The sequence below is a fragment of the Taudactylus pleione genome, unplaced genomic scaffold (genome assembly GCF_031769625.1).
Source record: "Taudactylus pleione unplaced genomic scaffold, aTauple2 ptg000520l, whole genome shotgun sequence".
NCBI lineage: Eukaryota > Metazoa > Chordata > Amphibia > Anura > Myobatrachidae > Taudactylus > Taudactylus pleione.
Window position 1 is genome coordinate 865,523 of NW_028284922.1, and position 9,973 is coordinate 875,495.

Below are 9,973 nucleotides of genomic sequence, written 5' to 3' on the forward strand. Positions count from 1 at the left end.
AGGCGCACGCTTGGCGCTGCTACTGTGCTGATGCACGTGCGGCTACATCGCACACAAGTCACAAACACATAAAAAAATATTTTTTTATTTTTTGGAGCACTTTGAGGGTTACACCACCCTTTAACAGACAGACGCTCGCTTGTCGCTGCTGCTTTAAGGATGCAGGTGCGGCTACAGCCCACACATTTCACAAAGACAGAAAAAAAAGAATATTTTTATTGTTTGTGAAGCGCACTTTGAGGGTTACACCACCCTTTAACAGACAGACGCACGCTTGTCACTGCTGCTTTGAGGATGCAGGTGGAATCTAGACGGGATTTGGAACTGGGGACACACTACCTCCATCAATTGTCTAAATCCCACTGCACTAATGGCGGATACCAGACGCACGTCTAACACCAACATAGCAGTCAAGGCCTCAGTTATACGTTTTGCTTCAGGATGACTGCTGTCGTACTTCATCCTCATCGCTAGGGACTGTTGGAGGGTCAATTTTTTAGTAAAAGTAGTGGTGTTCCTACTTCCTCTCTGGGATGATGAACAACTCCCAGCAGCAGCAACAGCACTAGGAGGAAGTGGTTCTTGATCTTTCCCTATTTTATTTTTATCGGAGAAAGTTTGGTCCTCCATTTATGTTATATTGATATATACGTGCGGCTAAGGCGCACACAAACACAGAAAATATTTTTTTATTTTTGCTGGAGAGTAGTGCACTTTGTGGGTTACACCACCCTTTAAGAAATGAGCCAGCCGGCTCTTTACTTATGGGACACAGGCGCACGCTTGGCGCAGCTCCTTTGTTGACAATTCACAAACACAGAAAATTTTTTTTATTTGGTTTGGAGTGTACTTTGGGGGTTACAGCACCCTTTAACGGTCAAGCCAGCCGGGCCTTTACTTATGACACAGGCGCACGCTTGGCACTACTTTGTTGATGCACGCGCGGCTACTGCGCACACAACTCACAAACACAGAAAATATTTTTTTATTTGGTTTGGAGTGTACTTTGGGGGTTACAGCACCCTTTAATGGTCAAGCCAGCCGGCCCTTTACTTATGACACAGGCGCACGCTTGGCACTACTTTGTTGATGCACGTGCGGCTACTGCGCACACAATTCACAAACACAGAAAAAAAATTTTTATTTGGTTTGGAGTGTACTTTGGGGGTTACAGCACCCTTTAACGGTCAAGCCAGCCGGCCCTTTACTTATGACACAGGCGCACACGCTTGGCACTACTTTGTTGATGCACATGCGGCTACTGCGCACACAATTCACAAACACAGAAAATATTTTTTTATTTGGTTTGGAGTGTACTTTGGGGGTTACAGCACCCTTTAACGGTCAAGCCAGCCGGCCCTTTACTTATGACACAGGTGCACGCTTGGCACTACTTTGTTGATGCACGTGCGGCTACTGCGCACACAATTCACAAACACAGAAAATATTTTTTTATTTGGTTTGGAGTGTACTTTGGGGGTTACAGCACCCTTTAACGGTCAAGCCAGCCGGCCCTTTACTTATGACACAGGCGCACGCTTGGCACTACTTTGTTGATGCATGTGCGGCTACTGCGCACACAATTCACAAACACAGAAAAAATAATTTTTTTTTAGCACTTGGGGGGAGCACCCCTGATGGACAGAGCACCCCCTGGACAACACTACAGCACCCCTTTAGGACTGGGACACTGCACAGGACTTTTGAGTGGACACAGCCCCTATGGACAACTGACTGCACAACACAGTCCAGCCAGCCCCTATGGACTTTGAAGTAGTGGACACAGCCCCTATGGACAACAGCAGCACAGCACAACACAGCCAGCCCCTATGGACTTTGAAGTAGTGGACACAGCCCCTATGGACAACAGCAGCACAGCGCAGCACAACACTACTCTGCACTACACTACACTACACAGCCCAGCCAGCCCTAACTCCCACCCTCCCTCTTCACTGTCCACAGCCGAATGAGAAAATGGCGCCGACGCAGGTACCTTATATAGGATCCAAAACCCGCGAGATCCGGAAGGCGGGATGATGACGTTTTGCCTCGATTTCAGATCTGAGTCAGGCGGGAAAAGTCGAGCCTGACTCGGATCGGCCTCGGATCGGGGGGGCTCGGGGGGGGGTTCGGATTTCAGAAATCCGAACCCGCTCACCCCTACTACATACCCTGTGCCACCCTGTAGGTTCTACCTGGTTAATAAACCAAAGACCTGGTTAAGGGCCTGATTCAGAGATGGAGGCAATGCCAATGTTCACGCAGCTGAGTGATTATCGGCGGTCTGCACATGTGTCTAAGTCGCATTGCGAATGTGTCAAGTATCATTACCATTGTCGCTCCCAGTGAGGATTTATTTACAAAGTGATTGACGGGCAGGGGCCATTTGTGGATGGCAACGATGGGGGGATGGAGACTAAACACAGACATGTCATGGCCATTTTCAGGAAGTGTTTATGCCTGTGACTGCGGCCTTGTATACAGTAAAAAATGGCTCCGGCCACTCAGTTCTTGCAGCCATTACTCAGAAAACCAATAATCGACTGATCAGCAACCGACGCCGCATCTTTGCACGCAGTCACTTGGATTTGCAAAGCCACCGGTGGATGTCTCAATACAAATCCCGGCGGCTGCGACATTTGCATATTTTTGCACAACCGCTGCGCACACAGACACAGCAGCGGCATTAGCGTACATCTCTGAATCAGGCCTTAAGTTATCTATTGTGTGGACCTACCTCCATCACTCACCTCTGCCACCTACACTAACTATAGGGTCTGCCAATAATAAAGGCCCTGCAGATAAATCATACAGCAGATCTTTACTGCTGTGCCCCATTGCTCCCTGCCTTTCCCAGCATGCAATGTGATTGATATGGGATGTAGTCGACATCCCGGCATGCAGGATGCCGATGGTCTTAATAACGGCGCCGAAATCCCGACCGTTGTTTGGGAGCAAATTGCTGATGTGTCATTTGCTCCCATGCATTACTGGATTTTCATTCCAACCAACCAACTAGTTGAATGGTTGGAGGAAAGTTGGTCTGGTGTATGGCCAGCATTAGAGATATCCATGGTTGAGCACATCTGACTTAATTAGCACCTCAGTCAATTTGGTTTAACCACCTGTGCTCAACCTTGGATATCTCTAAAACCTGAACTGTTGGGGAGCCTTGAGGACTGCGTTTGGGAACCGCTGCTTTCAGTAATGAGAGGACAGGAAAGAGTTGAGGAGATAGGACATTTCAGTATGTAAGCCCCGGGGCCTAGCCATGCAGAATCAATTAGGAATCTGCTGACACATCGGTGGGATCCTGACCTCAGCTGCAAATACTGTACCACTGACCATTGTCGGACTTGGGCATGAAGGGCTCACCGGGGGAATGCAGTGATTGGAGCCCATACTTAGGGGCTCCTTTAATAATATATAATTATATATATATATATATATACATAGTCACACACACACATACACACACTGCTACTGCATGCATGAAAATTTACCAGATTAATAACAGCATTGTAGAAAATACACAATAGTCCTATGCAGTGTAATGTACCGTCACATATGTATAATTCAACTCAGAGCCGTAACTAGACTTTTTGGTGCCCTGTGCCAGAAAGAGCATTGGCGCCCTCCTCATTTTTCAAAGGGACATAATGCACCCAAAAAAGGGCCATGGCTTCATGGGGAAGGGCCAGGGAAGAGATAGGGGAGGTCAGGAGATGCTGGGGATGAAATAAGAGGAAGCTACAAGGAAGAATGATAATAAACAGAAATTTGACCGGCCCATACAGCGCCCCCTGACCTGTGGTGCCCTGTGCGATGGCACCGGCCGCACTACCCTAGCTACAGCCCTGATTCAAGTGAACAGTCTGAAACCTGATCCCTAGAGGAGGGGGTGGGCCCCCTGGCAGTGAGGCCTACTGGGGGTTTTCCCTGTACCCCTGTGGGCCAGTCCAAGCCTGCCACTGGCTCATTTAATGACTCATCCATAATCCTGATCTATGTAAATTAAGACTGTAGTGCTCAGAAAATAATTCTATGCATTGTGCAACTTTGCAGGTTACAAATCCCAGGAGGTAGAGAGATTGTGTAAAGAAAGGATAAAGATCAGCCTGTGGGTAATAGAAGTGGCTCTGTCGTATACCCTGTGCTACTAATGACACACTGTATGGACTTGTTCACATGTCCACACCCTGGGTGATATCTTTACAACTGCAGTCTAAAGACAACACATCCAAACCCTTGGCGATGTGGAATGTTCTGCATTGTGTTTTTAATCTTTGCTGCACTTTGCACAGTGCAGTCATTTTATCGCCTTTTTTTTATTTTTTACTTACCATAACGTTAATGTGTCTAGAGCAGTAAAGCCGTAAACAGATAAAACAGAATTATTCAGGTTTACTAAGAGTAAGTTCAAAATCATTGACCTTAACTAAGGTGACATGCACTCTATTTAGTAGGTTACATGGTCTTCGCTCACACGGATTACATTATAAAGATACATGGACTTTTGTTGTGCGTTATGGCTGGGTCATGGCTTATGGGTTATGGCTTTTAATATTTAAAAGTGATATCTGTAATTTTGTCTCCACAGTTGTGTACTTCTAATTAGGGATGTGAGCCGGACCATTTTTGCCGGATTTGGATTTGGTTCTAATTCATCGTCCGGCTTTGGATTTGGATTTGCCAAACTGCAGTGACTGGCTTTGGATTTGGATTTGGATTTTTTGCCAAAATTGGCAAAAAAATCTAAAATGACATAAATTGGGCTTTTTTTTCTTCCTAGAGTGTTATTTACCTCAATAACATTAATTTCCAGTCATTTACAGTCAATTTAGACCACTTCACAGCTTAAATTATTGTTTTCACCATTATTGGCTAAGGGTTGCAGTGAGCTGACTGGTTACCAAGCGTCAGAGCAGCGGCGCAGTGGCACAGACACCACAGTTTAAAGCACATCTATGAAACTATGCCACACAGCAGTGGCAGAAATGAAAGGTAGTGCTAGATGGTATTGTCCTTGGGCCCTCCCACCCACCCTTTATGTTGGATCTTAAAAAGGACATACACACTTTAACAAACAAAGCATTTCAACGACAGGTACTGCCACTTTGTGGCTGAAGTGCTTGGTTTGTTTGGGCACAAACAAAAAAATCTTCCAATCTACTAAAGGCAATAGGTCTACAGTGGCATGATGTCACCATCATTGCCATCCTCACCCTCATCAGTGTGTACATCATCCGATTCCTCACACAATATCAGTTCATCCCCGCTGGAATACACCAATCACAGAATGTGATTGGTGGGAAAGGTTTTCCTCGTGAAATTTCCAGTTCATTTTAATGAACATTGGCCCTCATTCAGAGCCACTCGCTATTTGCGGTCGTTCGTTCTAAAACTAGGGGTGGCTATTCAAATGAACCGTTCGCTGTTTGCGGTCTGTTCACGCCTCTATGTCTGAACGAGCGAACAAAACTTGCGTTCGTTTTTTGGAAAAATAGGCCCCCTGGCCGCTCGCATCCTACGTCATGTCCGCTATTTATTAGATTAATCGAGTACATCGACAAGGGTATGAACTGCTCGCTATTCTTGGGGTTGGTGTTTGCTACCACAATTTTGCGAGCAGTTCTGACTATAAAATAACCCAGTGACGTGGTCCATGACGCTGCTGTTTTAAATATGCACACCCATAAAACGCCCGTTTTGACCTTTAAGCACGCCTGCGTTCTGATTTCCACTCCCCATTTTCAAACACCTTCCCCTGTTACCACCCACATACGCCTCTTTCTGTCACTCAAAATAGCAGGCATTCGCTATTTTGCAAGCACATGAATTTCGGCCGCACTGACTGGTTAGCGCATGCGTATAACGATCCGTACGCTTGCGCAGTTGGGCTAACATCGCTCGGAACGAACGAGCGGCCGCTTACGAGCGGCTCTGAATCAGGCCCATCATTTTTTCTACATTTTGTGGAAGTAGCCTCCTTCGTCGTTCGCTCACAAGGTTCCCGGCTGTACTGAAAACTCTCTCCGAGTACACACTGGAGGGTGGACAGCTTAAGTAATGCAAAGCCAGTTTATACAAGGGTCTCCAAATTGCCTTTTTTTTCTTCCAATATTCGAAGGGACTCTGTGACATGTCTACGTGTACAGTGTCCTGAAAATAATCCTCCACCATTCTTTGGATGGTAATCGCATTAGATGGAGTTACGGTAGAGGTGTCACTGGTGTTGGGCAAATCTTTTAGACCCAACCAGATGTCAAAATGTTGACTTGACTTATCTGCATCACCACTGGGTCTTTTGGAAAAGGTGCATTTTTTTCTGGCTGCTGCTGGAGAAACCGAAGGAGGAGACATCATTATAGTGCCATGTGTCACTTCAGCTGCCAACTTGCTCACCAGGAGCGCTTTGGTTCTTTTAAGATCTGGGTCAGTTGTAAAGAAAGACACAGCATACGACTTGAACCTAGGATCAAGCATGGTTGCTAAAATATAATGATCAGATTTCAAGATCTTGGCCACCCGTGGATCCTGGTGAAGCGAACAAAGGACTTGATCTATCAGTCCAGCATACTTTGCGGAATCACTTTGTTTAATCTCATCCTTCAATTTCTCCAGCTGCTTTTCCAAAAGCGAAATCAGGGGAATCACCTTACTCAAGCTAGCAGTGTCAGCACTCACTTCACAAGTGGCAACTTCAAATGGTTTGAGCACCTTGCACAAGACAGAAAGTACTCTCCACTGTGCTGGGCTAAGGTACATTCCCCCTCCTCTCCCAATGTCATGGCTTGTCGTATAGCTATGGATTGCTTTTTGCTGCTCCTCCATCCGCTGAAGCATATACAGGGTTGAGTTTCACCTCGTTACCACTTCTTGCTTCAGTTGATGGCAGGGCAAATTAAACTGCTCGTGCAGGTGCTGCAATCTCCTGCATGCTATTGCTGAATGCCGAAAATGTCCCAAAATTTTTCGGGCCACAGACAGCATCTCCTGCACGCCCCTGTCGTTTTTTTAAAAACCCTGCACCACTAAGTTTATTGTGTGAGCAAAACAGGGGATGTTTTGGAATTCACCCAGCTGTAATGCTTTCACTATATTTGTAGCATTGTCAGAAATCACAAATCCTGAGGAGAGTGCAAGTGTGGTAAGCCATGTTTCTATGACATCTCTTAGTTTTTCTAAGAGGTTGTCAGCGGTATGCCTCTTATTGAATCTGGTGATGCACAGAGTTGCCTGCCTCTGAATGAGCTGGTGTTGTTTGTTAGATACTGCTGCTGCTGAAGGCGATTCACCCACCCAGTGGGCCGTCACAGTCATGTAATCTTTAGTTTGTCCACAACCGCTTGTCCACATATCTGTGGTTAAGTGGACAGTGGGGACAAAAGCATTTTGCAGGCCAATAATTAGGTTCTGTTTAATGTCCTGGTACAGCCGAGGAATGGCTTTTCGGGTAAAATGAAACCGAGATGGAATTTGGTACCGGGGACACATGACCTCAATTAGCTGTGTAAATCCCACTGCATTAATTGCGGATATTGGACGCAGATCTAATATTAGCATAGCTGTCATGGCGTCAGTGATCTGCTGTGCGACAGGGTGAGAGCTGTCATACTTGCTTCCCCTTGCAAGAGATTCTTTAACAATCAATTGTTTTTTTGGTATACTACTAGTAGTCTTCTTGGTCCACTTCTGGGATGAAGATCCACCAGCAACAGAAGCAGCAGGCCTAGTGCTCAAAGATTCAGTTTCTTCTGAGGTGTCCTGGAAAGTGGAGGAGCCACCGTGACTTAACATTAACAAATTGGATGCTGTACTACCACTGATCATTCCTGAGGATATTGAGGAGGAAGGTGTTGTCGGCAGAGATTGCAGGTGCTGGGATTTAGTAGAGAGAAGGCATCTAGTTAATGCTGGACCTTGTTGTTAGTTTTTTAGCAGTAGTTTCTGTTATCAAACACCTGTCATGAGCTCGCTGCAGATGACGTAATAGCATGGAGGCTCCTAGATGCTTAATGTCCCTACCTCTACTAACTGTGGTCCCACAGAGGCTACAAATGGCTTGACAAACGTTGTCAGGGTTTGGGTAAAAGTAATTCCACGCAAAAGATGTGGATTTGTTGGTTCTATGCCCAGGCATGGCAATGGCCTTCTTATCTTGGCCAAGAGCTGCTTCCACTGGTGCCTGACTTATACAAATAATATCCTCATCCTCAACATCCTCATTAGTGCCAGCGTCAGCTGCACATATATTCCTCTCATTCTCTTGCAATTCCACGGTGACATCCTCAATTTCTATGTCCTCGGCAATACTGCTCATCCCCACAACTACAGATGGAAAAGAAACTGTGGAGGGCGGCTTCTCTGAAAGGTCAGGCTTACACATAGCAATGCCACTCGTGGACCCACTTAGACTCTCCTCAGGGATTTCTGACATTTGTGTTTCAAAAAACACAGTTTGATCTACTGCCTTATTGGTTTTAAATTTTTTCACACTTCTATAGTCTGATTGAAAAGGTCTTTTATCATCATGAGAGGCACAAGATGCCTCACTGACAGTTGCAGAACCACCACTCAGAAATAAAAGGCAAAGCCTGAGTCTTTCCTTGCCGCTACGTGTAGTGAATGGTATGTTGCCAATTTTCTGTTTCTCTGCAATAGTAGTAGTCTTTAGAGGTTTTTTTTTGTCTTTACCCCTGTGAAATATAAATTTTTTTATTTCAGGTTCCCTAAGTTTTTAAAGCCTCTACGCCCTTGAGCATCAGCTTTAGATGAAAGTGATGGACTTCCAGCCGCTGCAATGCTAGCATTTGCTTGTTGTTTCTGCTCTCCTCTCGGTTCATTCTCATGATCCATATTACTTTATCACTATGAACTGGAGTCACGGAGCTTGTATACACACAGTGGGCTTATGCCCTTTCACGGAGCTTGTATAATACACACAGTGGGCTATGCCCTTTCACGGAGCTTGTATAATAGACACAGTGGGCTATGCCCTGTCACGGAGCTTGTATAATAGACACAGTGGGCTATGCCCTTTCACGGAGCTTGTATAATAGACACAGTGGGCTATGCTCTGTCACGGAGCTTGTGTAATAGACACAGTGGGCTATGTCCTGTCATGGAGCTTGTATAATACACTCAGTGGGCTTATGCCCTTTCACTGATGTAACCCCCCTCTACCTCTATAAAGGGAATATGGGTTACTAATTACCTTGGTGCCTAATATATATCCACCTTTAATTTTTATACTGGTGGTGTACCCTAATATCAGTGCCTCCACCCAAGTATTGGTAGTAGTTATGGGCCTACTTGGGAAAACCCACCAATATCAGTAATATCTTACTACCTCCAAATGTACGGTGAACATATATAATTTAAACGTATTGTACCACTTACACAAACCTCTAAGTGTATCTCATATGATACTAGTTTATTTCCTTCTTCGATCTTCAGTATAATTCATATAGGAATTTATACAAAGAGTAAAAGAAAATACAACAATAACAATCTATCCATCTACAATGGTAACAAACATGTATATTGTATATGAGCTCATATAACTACAATATTGAATAGTCTTTCATCAGTGTTCATATGCTGTATGTAGATATTTTATACTGGGTATATATATGCATATATATCTATTGAGTTAGATGAAGCCTCCGTGCAGGTAATATTTCAGTTTATTTCATGAGCCGAGCCTGAACATTAAAGTCACGGACTTAGTGAAACTTTGTATCCTTCCCGTAGCCTTTTTTCAGTTCTTTAGCTATATTCCTTTGTAAGATATGTTCATTAAAAGTTAGTTAGATGTTATACCACTTTTGGTCACTAGATGGCGCTCTTAGTCCAGATATGAATTTTACAGTCCAGGGCTATATGGAGGGGCAGTGTAATAGTAACGTTTGGTATAGTCACCAAGCTCTGGATTACTAGCACAAGCAGGCAGTTATATGGTAGCTATTAT